Source organism: Haliaeetus leucocephalus, unplaced genomic scaffold (assembly GCF_000737465.1).
Source record: "Haliaeetus leucocephalus isolate CR32 unplaced genomic scaffold, Haliaeetus_leucocephalus-4.0 Scaffold577, whole genome shotgun sequence".
Lineage (NCBI taxonomy): Eukaryota > Metazoa > Chordata > Aves > Accipitriformes > Accipitridae > Haliaeetus > Haliaeetus leucocephalus.
Genome location: NW_010973013.1, coordinates 866,605 through 877,595, shown reverse-complemented (window position 1 = coordinate 877,595; position 10,991 = coordinate 866,605).

Here is a 10,991-nt window from a genome sequence, read left to right as displayed (position 1 = left end):
ACCAAGTATTATTTGGGGAAATCACGACGGGTCACATCCAGTGAACTTCATTCTGATATTACTTATTCTTCCTCACATAAAACTTCTGCAGTGTAAAGAAAGCAGGATTAAGCCAAACAATTCCATGAAATCATTAGCTTCCTACCACAAACACAAATCAGACACGCGTAAGAATAAAAAGCCAGTTTGGCAAGATACCATAATGCCAAGTCAGTTCAGTCAGGTTATAATAATTTCTAATTAACACTCTTCCAAGTTTCAGTGTTATTTATTTGCATGTCAGTGTCACTCAGAACAATACGATATGCTTTTCTGCCATCAGAAAAACTGAAAGAAAAATTTGCAGCCTGATCTGTACAAACGGAAATCCAATGTAATGACAAATAAAAATGATAGGTGAACTTGACAACCCTTGATGAAAACAACTTTAGAATTGAGAAGACTGATATATGTCCACTGATCAAGAAAAGAAAAGCATAAATCAGCACAGGTTGAATACCACTGAAGACGTGATTTCTGCATCTTATTTTGATTATGTTTATCCGTGCAGCAAAACCTCCCCATCTCAGAGGCTTTATATTGCCTTGCCCCTGAAAATGCTCCCTTTTGAAACATAAAGTAATGCTGTTCCCTAAGGATTACAAAGGCCCGACATACAATTCAGCAGGTTGAGCCTTCTAAAAGGCTTCATTTAAAAATTAATTATTTTAATTATGTTTGGAAAATGCCTGATAGTGCAATAACTATGCAATATTATTCAAAAAGACTTGTTTCAAAAGCAAAGTCATGGAAGCAGTACTGTTGACAATCTGAACCTACCTCAACTTATTTTATTCAGAATATCTGTAGCTGAAAAAATTCAGACCAAATATCCATAGGGTTTGTTACATACATTAAATTATTTACAATTTAAATTAATGTTTATAGGTATACAAATTATGTAGGTAAAATGATAGACACCATTAAAGGTGTTAAAAGGCATAGCTAAAATTGTTATTTCTATGACAAACTTCAGAACATACGTAAAGTAGCATAGCCTTATTTTTCACATAATACTGGGCATGTATTACGTTAACATTATTAATTAATATTTTGATAACAATATTGATAAAAATATTAATATTTGATCAATGATAAAAGTAAGTTGTACAGTAATATATAAGTTCTGTGTAGAAGACAGATTAAGGATGTTTTAGCATCAAATATCTCATAAGACTTCAGTGAAGTCATAATGTGTTAATACCAGACATTTTAAGGTATCTGAATGGTCAAGCTTTTATAACAATTAAGTAGATGATCCCAAGTCTCTTCTCAATGTTGAAATAATGCTACTAAAGTATTGTCAAAGAAGGCGTTGCAAGTATCTGTTATGGGGTAAGTGACCTTATAAAATTTAAAAATTAATATGAAAAATGAATGGGTTTAGTGAACAAAAGGGCATATTTTAGAGTTTTGTTGAGAAAGTTTTATTGCCAAGATGAGATACCTAATACCTGTAATTTTTCTTGTTCTTACTAAGGAAAAGAGATTGCGGGAATAATGAGAAACTGCTGGCAGTTTTGTATATTCAGAATGCTTACTGCATTTAATCAGTAAAGGTTATTAAGCTTTCATCTTGTTTTTTGTTCCTGTGCAAGTATCATAATATTTCTATAATAAGTTTAATAATGTGTATAAGCAACAAAACTAATTGAGCAGCAGTGACCACCCTTTATTATCTCATGAACTGCATATATTAGATTCCTGCTAGGCCCAAGGGTCGCAAGACACATACCCTGAAGAATCAAGAGGATGGCGAGCTCTGGGAGCAGCCTCAAGGTATGAGGTAGCAGGTCTAGATCCTCAGAGATCCCTGAAGGTCATTCTAGGATCTTTCCTGAAGATGTCCTTAGAAACCTGATGCTTCTTTAGGTGATCTGTCAATAATGGCCTCAGCATCCCTTCCTGGCTAGTATTCTCCCACAGCCGAGTATGAGGAACCATTATGACCTTGAAGACAGATGACGACAGATCACCAAGAAGCAATGTGACAGTATGGATCCAACTTGGCTTCTGAGCTGCATGCAACTCATGGGCTACAGGTTGGCCTCCCAGCAATATGGGACTACGTGTTCAACTGTCATAACTTACTGTGACTGTCAATGGCACATTGGCATCTTTCACCCATGATGACACTGTTTGCATTTTCAAATCTACCATTACAGTGGTAGAATTTAGGCCAGAATTTACCTCTTTTGACTCTACTCACCTACAAGTTAGTCATGTAGTCTAATGTAGTTGGGCTAGGCCTCCCCCAATGTCAATGCAGAAAGACACCAGAAAGCGATTCATCCCATCCTAAGGTAAGTAACTGGAATGAATCACCTTTGTAGGTGCCTCTATCTGTCCAGAGGAAGCCTGGAAAAATAGCTTGGGCTAAATGCTTAACTTAGAGACATATAAAGTCAGGCTAGGTGAATATCATGAACTATGTTTTTTAAAAACAAAGTTCTGTCAAGGTTTCCCTGCTAATACTGTTGTTACAACAGTAACAGCAAAGGAGATTTGTCAAGATACCTACTTTGCATTTGTGTCAATGCTCCTGGCAAAATGGAATTTGTTCTCTTCAGCTGTCTTTGGCACTACACGTCTTTGATGCTGGACTTCTAACAACACATGGGGATTCTCTTAGCTTCAGGGACAGGAGCCTTTGTGTTCAGGAAAGAAACCCTGAGCTCATTTCAGAATGTACTGTGAGGTTTTGAGTGCCCACAGTGTGCAATGTAGTTAGCTACTTCGAGGTGACAGATTTGTTATAATTCATAATACCAGGTTCCAACTGTGAAAATGCGGCAAATAGTACTATCCATGGAAGTATGTCTACACGTGCACTGAAATATCCGAAAGACCAAGCCTTTGATCCTAATTTTACAAAACTTCCCTTTCCTCCTTCCAGCTGGAGCTACTTCCCACCGTGCCTCCCAGCTCTGAGTGTATCCGGCAGGACACGCTCCTCTCTCAGATGTGGCGTTCTGAAGAAGTGCTATCAGATACGAGATGCTTACAAAGAAGGTGTTAGTATTTATAGAAAACTAGGAATTAATTCAAAAATTCTACAGACGTAATTGAGTATATCGTAACATCTTGTGCTGATGGATAAAAATAGGAATGACAATATAAAGGGTGTCCTTCCCATTAGTCGAACTGGTAATGAGTAATGCAGACAAATGAATGTCAGTAAAGCCTACCTACCACGCCATGCTTCAGAAACCCTCATGGCACTCTTCTTTAAGAAAGAAGCCACAAAAGCATAAAGGTTTAATCTGCATGTATTTGAAATTACTATATTATTTGTGAGGCAAAGATTCAAATAAGGTATATTAGTCACCCTGAACAAGGGTCAGTAAAAACTACCTCTGCCTATATTCCACAGATTGTACCCTCTTCAAAAAACCAAGTATTTTAGAAAATTTGGGGAATGTTACATTTTCTGCTTGAGAAATTGGGTTGATTTTGTACCAAAGACCCAAATACATGAGTCAAAGACAAAAAAATTAAACTATAAGATACCAGGAGCCTTTGGAAAATTATATGAATGAACTCTTCTAGAAATCATAACAAAACATTTAAAGGTCATCAGATCACATGGGTTTAACATCTTACTGCTTGCTGTTAGCTACAGAAGAACTTCTGTCTTGCATGAATGTCTTTCTGAGAGCTGGAGTGATCAGCCCTCAGTACTGTGCAATGCTGTTGTGCCATGACTCTGTTTCCCTCTCCAGCACCTCAGGCCAGTATGGTTCTGGAACAAGACTCTTTTTCAAGAAGTATTTTTGTGCTGGGTTACTGGTGGCATCTTGGGTTCTTTATTATGGTAGCCATTTGAAACTTCATGAGGTCTTAAGTACACAAGTAAGTGCCAGAGCTGATGTACCGGAAAACAGTTACAAATTAGATGAAATGGTAAAGACTTTTTACTACGTAAATATATGGAGCCACATGAAGGAATCTGTTCTTGAATTTTGTGGCTCTTTATTTCTGATGTAAATACTATGCACCAAAAAGGATGGAGAAGCTTGTACAGAAAGTTGTATTTTAAGCAAAGATATAGTTGCAACAAAACCTAGTGTTTTCCTTTAAAATAAGGGGCTCTTAAATAGTAGTGCAATGACGTTCTTGTGACACTAACCTTTAATCTCTTGTCCAAAGCAAGTAAGGAGGGTCTGGCAGTTCACTTGCTTTTTTAAACGAGGACTTGGGAAAACCATATATTCCTGATTAAGAAGGGGAAAAAAAATTACTAAGTAATCCCAGGGCTCCAAGGAGCTATTCACAAACTTAATGTTAAGATGTAATCTGCTGGTGATTACGTAATAATTTCCCCTCTCTGCCCATTCCAGAGTGGATATGAGATACTACAGTCTACATGCCCAGTCTTGAATGTTTAGTTCGAGGTGTAAGAGCTCATTGCAATATAACCCTCCAGAGAAAACAGAAAAAGCAGAGAGAAAGGACTAGCGTACGTGTCATTCTGGGAGAGGCAGGTCCCAGTTCAATGGATAGGCAATAGAAAGTGGTGTGTTACCCCACTCAGGGTTAGGCTCTAGGAGCTATGTGGGAGTTGGCAAACACAATTAGCAAGCCTGAAATAACAATTGCCTTGAGACCTAGCAAGAAGTAAAAGGCAGGGGAGCGGCCCTCCAGTAGGAAAACTAAAGTAACTGCAACAGTAGGATAAATCTAATCTCACACGAAAACACCGATAACCCATCTGAGACCCGGACATGAAACCGACACGGTAATATTAAGGAACACAGACTACAGGAGGCACTCTAAAAAACGGGCTTGGAAAGCCCCATGGGACAAAATCAGTCTTACGCTTTTCTGTGGAATACCTGCCAGCTCCTGCTGCACACAATGGTCAGAAGAGGATTTAGTAAGTGAACATTTATGCCTATCAAGATGTGGAAGGTAAAAAAAAGTCCAAGCACACTGTTATTCTGTCCGTTGCAAGTGTGGAAACATTTCTTTGAAGCACTGACATGGTGGCCTACCATCTTTCCAAATCCTGGCTACACATAACTTCCCAATATATCTGAAAATGACTGATATACCACAGTATACACAGCCAGATTTTGCAGGCTGATATCTAAGATAGTCCCAGACAGATAAATCATGCATGCAGAGTAAGTCTGACATGTCAGATTCACAGCATATGCAATATTGTCTTGCTGTACACACTCAGAGAAGTTGCACAGTAAGTACCAGTCTGGCATCAGACCTTTTGCACATGCTTTTTTTATCTGCCCATGCCGAGAAGTCTGACTTCTCCCAATACACGGCATCCTGCGCATCCAGAAAGACACCTATGGCAACAGAAACCCAGGGAAAGCCATGTCATGTACGAGAAATTGTATTGACCATATAATAATACGACACAGCTTGTTTTAAACAGGACATTCCATACCTCAGCACTTTCTGACATTTATTTTTGTTACCACGCCATGCTGTGATTGGCCATGAGAGTGCAGAGGTCAACATCAGTGTATGTACATGAATTTGGCAGACAGAAGACACGGTCTGATTACCTAATATTTAATTAGGTTACAACAATAGCATTAGAGCCCTTATCCTTGCCACATGAGCTGATCTACAAGGCAACGTGATGTCCCCACTGAAGCTTTGGGACATAGTATCAGTAACCCCTGAGACATGACAATTATTAAGTCACCAATATTGTTCCCCCCACACCACAGGGATTCTTCTAGGAAGTGTTTTTCTAATCACAGCAAAATTAAAGTTGGGCAAGATCCTTTGCAGGTCACTGGTTCAACCTCCTGCTCCAAACAGGGCTATCTTCAAAGCTAAACTAGGTTGCTCAAAACCTTGTCCAGTCTAGTTGTATCTCCATGGATGGAAAGTCCACAGCCACTCTGGGAACGTGTCCCAGTACTTGACCACTCTCACTTTGAACTTTTGTTTTCTTATACACAGTTGGAATTTTTCTGGGTGCAACTTCTCATTTTTGTCTCTTGCCCTGTTGGTGCACATATCAGTGAGAAGCCTTGTGCCATCTTCTCTGTAATTCCCCCCGGGAAGGTGAACACTAATTAGATGCTGCTGTAGCCAAACCCACTTCCTCAGCTTCTCCCCATACATCACATGTTCCAGCCCCTACCACCTTAGCAGCCTCTGCTGAACTGGCTGTTGCTGGAGGACCCAAAACTGGACAGTGGACATCCAGTGTGACCTCACTAGTGCTGCACAGAAATCACATACCTGCTGGGTATATTGGTAATACAGCCCTGTAGGTGTAGAACTCCCATGATGAACTTCTTTTGTCCACCAGGATGGCCAGGCCCTTTTCTGCTGGGCTACTGCCAAGCCAGTTGGCTCTCAGCCTGTAGTGCTGTATGACGATAGTCTGTCCCGCGTTCAGGACTTTGCACTTGTCTCTGTTGACCATCACAAGGTTCGCACTGGCCCATTCCTGCAGCTTGCCAAGGCTACTCTGAATGGCAGCTGTGGCCTCCAGTACGTCAACTGATCTCCCCAGTCTGGCATGGAGATCAGCTGAAAACTTGCTGAGTGTGCATTCTGTCCCACCCCCTGAGTCATTGATGAACACATCAAACAGGACTTGCTCCAGCATCGAAAACTGATCCCTCCTAACTGGGCATCGGTCAGACTTCAAATCAATGAGGTGCTACCCTTCAAGCCTGGTGGTACAGCCAGTTTCTCACACACATAATCTGCCCACCCCATCCACATCTCCCCAGTTACAAGGTTACTGAGGAAGACCCTATCAAAAGCCCTAATAAAGTCAAGCTTAATTGGCATACTCTGCTTTCCCCTTGCTTACTAAGCCTGAAGTCAGTGACACTGGGTCAGACACAACTGAACTTAAGGGTGTAACATTTGACTTTTTTCAGTCATCAGCAGTCTTCTGAATGCCACAGCCTTTCAAATGTCATAGGGAGTGAGTACACAATAACACTGTCCAGCTCCCTCAACTCTGAGATGCATTCCATCTGGTCCAGTGGACTTATATATGCCCAGTTTGATTCAGTGGACTTCAACTTGATCCTACTCTACTGTGGGTAGTCTTGCTCTCCCCCAAACTCTGCTACCAGCTATAGAAACTTGGGAGACGTGGAAGGGTTTATTTCTAGTAATGGCCAAGGTGAAGGAGGCCTTGAGCATCTCAGCCTTTTCTTTGACCTTTATCACCAGGTCAATCACCCAGTTCTGCAGCAGGCCCACATCTTCCCTTGTCTTCCTTTTGCTGCCAATGTACCTGTAAGAAGCCCTTTATGTTGCTCTTCATGTTCTCTTTCAGTTGCAACTTCGGCCAAGCTTTGGCTTTCCATATTCCACTCCTTTACTAAAATACCGACCATCCTCTGCATGAAGTGATGGAACCACAGCCCGGTGCAATTTGCTTACAAATCCTCCATCTGTTGAATACTTTCTAGAAATGCTTTTTAGGAAAGGTGGTTGTTTTTCATCCATATCTCACCTTTTGAAAATTGCAAGCATATGCAGGTGCCTGTTCAAGTGTTTATTTAGCTGGTACTGTGGAAAATGCCATTGTTCTAAATTATTCTTTATTCCTTTGTTCTTTGTTGTTAGTTGGTTTGTTTCCAGTAACCTCAAATTTGGTGCAGAAGAAAAGGAAAAGCATACACACATACACCTGATAGGAGGGAATCAAACGATTCATTACCTTCATCATGTGGCTTTGACTGCTAATCCATTTCTCCAGGATTTTCTCTAATATTTTGTAATATTTCATCTCTGCTGAAGCAGCCTCACATGATTATCATCAAAAAACCCAGCCCCTTAGTGAAAGAGTTCCTTCCTATTATTCAGATCTGGACTTCCTGCCCCATCCTCCTCTAAAGCAAAATGAAAAGTGGAAAGAAAAAAAAAAAAAAGAAATAAATTAGCCAAAGTTTTATTAGTTCTAGTCAGCTTACAAATGATAAATTCAAGGGTGATTTTTCTCTTTTTAAACTTTCCAGACCTAGAAAAGGGAAGTGTTTCTTGCTGTTCAAGCATTTGTATTTAGTCTAGAATGTCCCAAGACAGTTTTCTTACGCAGAAAGATACCAGTCGTTCAACATATTCTGCACTTGGTCATTTCATTGGTTGTTTTTGATATGGAGTGATTGGTCTCTTCAGTCTTCTAAACTTTCACAATAACTAAGAAGTGTTTCTGCAACATTTTTCTATGGGTCTATACAATAGCAAGTTGTCTGAATTACAATATAGTCAGAATTGTACACATTCTGCATAGCTACATATTACCTCTCTACTTCAGTAACATGGTTGACATTACAACTGTACTTAAAGGTTGCCAAAATTTGTCTTTAATATTCCTCTTCTGGGTGTTCGTAAGTTTGTCAATTCTTATTGCTGAACTGTTGCATTTATTCTCTACTTTTGGGGAACTCTGAAGATGTCTGAATATGATGAATGCATACTTCTGTTGTTATAATAAAGTCCTCTGTCACAAGTGAGATGTGTTTTGTATTTACCAGATGGTTTGTCTAATTGCTCAAAAAGCTGCATGCTTATTTGGATTGTCATTAAATCTGCTCTCTCTCATAAGGGTGTGGAACAGAATCAGGATCCAAATAGGGGATCAGCTGATGAAAGACTGCCAAAGCATGGTGCCACTGCCCCTTTCCTGATTCTCTTTTTCCTTGCTGCAGCATAGAGAGGAAGGTCTGCCAGCCACAGACCTGTCTCTCAAGACCCCCCTCCTAGTGACTAGGAAAAGCCCAGGTGAAGGAAAAACCTTCCCTATGACTAGGAAAGCCATAGGTGACAAAGGAGGAAAGGAGCAGGAACTGTACCAGGAACTTTCCATGTGTGGGTTAGGATCTGGCTGAGGCATGATCTTCACACCTGGGACTCTGAATCATTCTCCTTCTACACCTTCATGTCAGCTGGGATCCTGAGAAACTTTCAGATGTCTCATCCCAGCTCCCCCTAGCACAGCAGCTGGGGCGTGTACCATCCCAGCAATACTGAGCTTCTTCCTCCAGCTCTTTGTGTTTTGGCTGGGATATCTCCTCCCCCAAGGAAGGAGATGGAGGGGGGAGGGGGCCAAGAACTTTCACTGCAATTAAGGCAGCAATATGTACTTCTTAAAGGTTATCTTTTAGGTTCTTTTCAGCTCCAAACACTACTCTTACTCCCTGAGAGTATTTAATTGAAATGAATGGGGGAAACTGCGACCCTGGGAGACCCTTCTCTACCACAGATGGGTACATAGAGCCGCTTGCCCACATGGTATCGTTCAGCTGCAGGAAAGGGATTCTGCATTTCTTTCATCAGAGATATACTCTCCACAGGGTCATCGAGACAGGAGCTGGTGCGTGGGAGTGGCAGGCTCCATGCAGTTAACAAAAGCGGTGACTGACTCGGGAATGCCAGGCTCTCCAGGTGGTGTGAGAGCAGAGCTGCAGGGCAAGCAGCTGGAGGGACAGTGGCACAAACTGGTATGGCGGGAAGGGGTTTTTACCCCCACCCTGGACACTGAGGCACACAGCAGGAAAGAATGATGGGCAACTTCACCTTCCTGAAAACCCTATCTTGCTCTTTAGGGTTCACTTTCAGGTGCCTTCACAGAGTCTCTGTACTGTTCCTGTCATCTTTTCCCAAATCTTTGAATTACAGATTCAGTGATGGCACCTGGGGAGTGGGAGGACTGAGGAAGAACAACTCAAGAATGCTGAAAAGGCAGAGCGATGGAGGTGAGAGGAGCTACGCCAGTGGTGAAGTGGCTACAACACGAGCATCGTGTTCTCCAGCAGTGGTGAGTGAGCTAAGGAACACAAAATCAGCATGCTCCTCCCTCCGCAAGACCAATGTTGAATGTAACCCTAGGGCCACACCTGGGCAGCGCCCAGTGACAAAGCTCTTTCCAACCTCTCCCTCTGGTGTAAGAGTGCTTCACTGTTGCGGGTCAAACACCTTCTGAGGCCTCTAAACAGGGCCAATGTAGGGTACCTACTTCAATTGGCTAGGCCTCCATGTGGTCTCATCTCCTTCTCTGGTTTCATTCCTTTCACGGATTTTGTCTCTTCACAGACTTCTCCACTGGTCTTGGGCCCATAGTTTCCCTCAGTCAGGCTTCTTCAAAGTTCCATTTGGAAGAAAGCACTGTTGTCCAAACTTACCATTTTAACGTAAGTCAGTTAACATTCAGTGCTCCTAAAACCTCAGCTTCTGAAGGGGCAGATGATGAGATGTTAATCTCAGCTTTCACTAAGAAAAAAAGGGTTTTGTTATTTCCCTTTGGGTTTTGGAGAAAAGCTTGGGAATACCAAAGATGAAAATTCTAGGCTCTAAACCAAAGAACACAGAAGGTATTATTTCAAGACGCTATTTCTAAAGACCAAGATTTTACTCATCTTGTGACTTTTGACCAGAGGCTTGGCTGAGGATTTGAGTTTCCCCTCCATCGCACAGGAGGGGAGAGGAGGGAGACACCTCGGGGCAGAGACTGGAACCCCCAAAATGCCGCGTCTTCCGACAGCCTGCCCTGACAAGCGTGCCCCAACTCTCAACACCCCTGGAAGATCTATGGCAAAAACTCCATTTCCCCCCGGCTTCCGTGCCAACGCACGCATCGACTACGAAAGACAAGACCAGCAGCGGGTCTGAACCCTTCCAGTAACCAACCCAGGCAACGACAGGACGTGACTTCATTGACCATTTCTCCTTTTTGTGTTTTTTTAACACCCGCCCCCTCAGATCGCTTCAGGAAACTACCGTAACCCTCCTCTGCCCGGTCACCCCGTTACGGCGACGGCCAGTCCCGCCGAAACGCGTCCGGGCGGCGCGTGCCCGCCACACGTGGTGCGTGCCCACCGCGCGCGCCTTCGCACGTCTCCGCCGTCGAGCTCTCGCCCCAGGACTGACAGGCGCTGCCACACGCCGGCCACACGCCCCAGACCCCCGGGGTGTCCCCCCAGGGCCGGACGCCCTACGGCCCCCCC